The sequence below is a fragment of the Crocodylus porosus genome, unplaced genomic scaffold (genome assembly GCF_001723895.1).
Source record: "Crocodylus porosus isolate Cpor-Errol unplaced genomic scaffold, CroPor_comp1, whole genome shotgun sequence".
Lineage (NCBI taxonomy): Eukaryota > Metazoa > Chordata > Crocodylia > Crocodylidae > Crocodylus > Crocodylus porosus.
In genome coordinates this window covers 17,871,774-17,876,400 of record NW_017728909.1, presented here as the reverse complement: position 1 = coordinate 17,876,400, position 4,627 = coordinate 17,871,774, and positions in this window count along the sequence as shown.

Genomic DNA, 4,627 nt, shown 5'->3' with positions numbered 1-4,627 from the left:
CCCAAAATAAACAAAAAGTCCTAACTACCAGGTCATTGGCTGGGCAGGGTCAAAAACACCCTCAGCACCTCCACTGGGCAATCAAGACAGGATGAGAAAGAGAGAAAGAAAACCAGATGAAATCTTGATGCAGCTCAGGGAGATGGGGGGTGACCTGGGGCTTGCCTCTGCTCCTGCTCTCAATTGCTGTTTTCGCATTTTGCATTAAATCATTGCTAAAGTGCAAGGCACACTCACAGAATTGGCCTATTTGGGTTTGAACCCCCACAGAACCACAAGGGAATTAAACTGAGGTATCCCACACGTTAGATGAGTACTCTCTAATGCCCGAGATACTAAGCAAAAGAGGGGAAAATATCCCTGCCTCTTCCTCCAATGGCAACATGCGTGTAGAGCCTAAGCTTTTAAAATAATATATGTAACGGGTGGGTGAGAGACAGAAGGATACCTGCTCTGTGAATCCGGCCAGGGATTAGGAAAGAGATAAGACTAAGTTGTTTCCGAACACGCTGGAGGAACGTCAGTGTTAAAAAGAAAATAAGTGCCTAAGAGTTTAGGAGCTTGTAGGGTTCGGCAGCAGCTGAGTGGGGAGTGATGGGAAAGGAGGGTGAGGGGAAAAGGGCAGCTGAGGCCTGCAGTGTTGAACTTTGTGCATGGACACAGGATGTAATTGCTAGGAGTAATTTTCCTCAGATTTTACATCCTAGTAAATTTACTCTGCAGTATGGAGTGGACACACAGCCAGCTCACTCAAGCGAGCTGCCTGAAATCAATACTGTTATCATGCCTGGCAACTAAGTGGGGAGAAGCGTGTTGGCACCGAGCAAAGGGTCATCCTGGGCAGGTATCGATTAGGTGATTTAGCTAACACCAGGGCACGGTAACTCCTCCCTTTCCAAGGGGTAACTTCACTCAAAGTGGAGTGACCTACACAAGAGGAAGGTCACATGCCATTAGTCCAACTCTGCTTGAAGTAAGCCAGATTATTCCAGAGGAAGTGTACCATGTGTGCTTACCCCTAGGTACTCAGAGTGGAAGTTATATGGGATTTAGACAAATTAAGTTATTTTTTGGCTCTAGTCCTGAGCTCTGCTCCAATACCCAGTGGCTGAGTCGCACAGAAGTAACTGAAAATGAGTAGGTATTATTACAACAGCATTGGCATGAAAAGAAAAGAAAAGAAAAAAGAAAATTTCTTAAATGTGGACCCTACCAGACAAGTGCAGTTCTTCAAACTGTATCCCTTAGACCAGACAGCTCTAACCACCAATTCTTTTCGGTAACAACTTTCAGAGCCAAATGCCAAATGCATTACATTTCCTTCCAAAATAGATCATGACAAATACTCATAAACACGTACACCTAGAAACACATACACACATGCACAACTACCTGCCTGACAATGTAAATCAAACTATTTTACCTACACTGGGAAAGCAAATAATGATGTTTAAAAGCTATTGTAAGTACCATTTCTAAAGGTAAATGTTTGAATGTTTGAACTGAAATGCTTCCATGCCATTTCTACAGACGGGGCGCATCTACACATTTTGCTCTGGCGACGGTGTTATTGTGCCATGGTTTAGTACCTCCTTTCAGTAAATGATGGCTCACAATAACATCCTGTACTGCGCCACACGAAGCATGGTTATTCTGTAGCAGCTACTTTGCCGTAGCGGTGCGCTATACCGAGGGAGCACATCACTATAGTGAAGCAGCTGCTGGTCATGTGTAGACCCCAGCAGATGCCACGTCCCTGCAGCACATTGCTGTCGCAACGTAGTGTCACGTATAGACAAGAAAAACATGTTTCCTCTTCAAAGGTGTCATATCCAACTACCGTGGGAACGCTCCTCCAGACTGGGATGTGACTATCCATTTATACCTTCTCTTCAGGCCAGCTGATTTTTTCCCCTGCCCTCTGCATACCAACAACAGTATTGCCATTGGAAGTAGCAGTGGTTTTGCATGGAGTGCAAGATAGCAGATAAATCCATCCTGAAGCAGAGGTAGTGCACGGATACCACATCCCAGGTGCCAGCCAGGGCAGGAATGCCGTTCGCAGATGGCATCTGTATTGTGTTCGAAGCAAGAGGTGGCACATAAACACAAAAATAATCCCTGCCCACTCTGTGCTTTCCTGAACTGGCACGTTTATGGCATGAAAGACTGGGTGTGGGTGTGCCAGTGCGGGCAAGCTTTATTTCTACCGCAGCATGCTGACCTCATTCTAAACACACGGTAGAGGCATCCCCAAAATGTCATATTCCCCCTGCTGCCCCATGATTCTTTATTCCTGGAGAGGAATAAGTTACTCTGACCCATTATTAGGGGACAACTTCCCGGCCCGACAGCAGGCAGACAGTTACTTTAGTGGGAAGGTAGGGCAGAGTCAAGTTTCCAGTCTCCTCCTTGCTCCCCTGTCCCACCCTTGCTACTGTAACCTGAGTTTTGACTTGCAGTGCAAGGAAGGCCAAAGAGAGGGACAGATAAACCATATTGTTCTGCACAGACAAATGAGACGTGACAATCAAGCCCAGATGATCTCCATGGGAGCAGTTAGACATTATGGTGTCTAGTTCCCTGTTCTCAGTGGTGGCACATGACAGAATGAGGAGCAATGGTCTCAAGTTGCAACAAGGGAAGTTTAGGTTAGATATTAGGAAAAACTCACTCACCAGGAGGGTAGTAAAGCACTTGAACAGATTACCCAGAGAGGTTGTGGACTCTCCATGCTAGGATATGTTTAAGACGTGGGTAGACAAAGCCTTGGCTGGGATGATGTAGTTGGGGCTGGTCCTGATTTGAGGAGAGGGTTGGACAAGATGTGACCTCCTAAGGTCCCTTTCAACCCTCATTTTCTGTGATTCAATGAAAAGCCCAATGCAACATGAAGAAAAATACCTCGACTATAAATCCTGCAATGTAGTCTGAAGTTATATAATGTGCTATATATGCTGCCTGTATGAGTCCATAACTTCAGCTTCTACATGCCCTGTGCTAATGATAGTGTTGTCACCCCCTGCACAGTTCTCTACTCCACAACCAGCATTCCCAGGTCTATCCTCAGTTGTTGGCTGCAGACTCTTCTGGCCTCACAATTGCCTGAGAATTGCTTCAGATGAGATGCTGCAGCAATGAGTACAAAAGCACCTGAGGTCTGGATGTACCTATTGGACAGGGCTAAGTGGAAATAAGAAGCATCTTTTTTCGAATGGTCCTAAGGAGCCAACAGGTATGACAAAAAAATAGCAAAAATTAGTTGGAAAAAATGTGTTAGAACTGACCTACTTGTGAATGTGTGCACTTAAGTTAGTGACTGATTGGGACTGATTTAGCATGAAATGTGTATTAGCTGTAGCCCACCTGGCCCAGAACACCGTGATTAAGACATAAGACTGAGCTATGAGTTCCAGTCTTGGCTTTGCCACTGATTTCCTGGGCAGCTACTGTCAAGTCACTTCTCCTCCTTGGGGCTCCTCTGGGGCTTAAAAACATTAATCTGTTTTTCAAGTGTTTTAAGTTCTATGCAGAGAAATTATTAGATCAGGCCTGTGCATTATTAGTACTATCAGATACCAGCATCAGGACATGGTCCAAAAACCTAGGATGAATGGATAGATAGGTGGATGAGTGAAGAGCTACATGGACAGAATGATATGGAAGACGAAGAAATGAGCAGAAGTGTCAATACAGTGATTTAGTAGATGGCAAAACAAAATACTGAATGCCAGATAAAATCTGCAGCACAGACAGAGAGAGAGAGAGAGACAAAGCCTCAAAAGCATCTCCCCCTCCACCCCCCATCCTGCCACATCCAGCTGATGGCCACAAGGTGGGTATTTGTGAGTTAAAGAAATAGGACTGAAAAAAACCCTCTGGATTCAGAAATGTGTCCTACAGCTTTTGCAGGACATATTTCAGGTGACAGATGACTTTGAGATGTCACACAACTTCCCCCTCCACCACTTCAAAAAGTACCTGATCAATTTTTTCCCTCTGCTTCCCCAAGCAGCTTCTGCAACCAGTGCAAAGTGTAGCATTCAGTGTCAAAGCCTGTTACATGCTTCCATCGCCTAATAATATTAAAATGAAAATGAAAGTAGCATCCAAACAATCTTTCAATCAATCCTAATGTGATAAAATTGAATATCTCCCTCTTTCTTTGCCCCCACTCCCTCTCGTGAAAGTTTACTGCAGCACTTTGTCGGCTAAAGTGGATTCAGTTGTCACATTGCCCATCACTGTCCAGGCTCCCAAAGTTGACATAATTGTTGGGTTCAGAACATTGTTGTGTCTATCTCTTTACAGTCATTCCTGTTCAGCCTCCACAAGAGAAAGCTGAGGGGGATCTAGTGGCCTGTTACAAACTAGTCAGGGGGGATCAGCAGGCACTGGGGGAGTCCCTGCTCCCCCGAGCACTACGAGAGTGACCAGGAATAACGGTCACAAGCTGGCAGAGGGTGGATTCAGGCTAGACATCAGAAGGCACTACTTCACGGTCAGGGCGGCTAGGATCTGGAGCCAACTTCCAAGAGAAGTGGTGCAGGCTCCTACCCTGGGGGTGTTTAAGAGGAGGTTAGATGAACACCTTGCCGGGGTCGTTTGACCCCAGTACTCTTTCCTG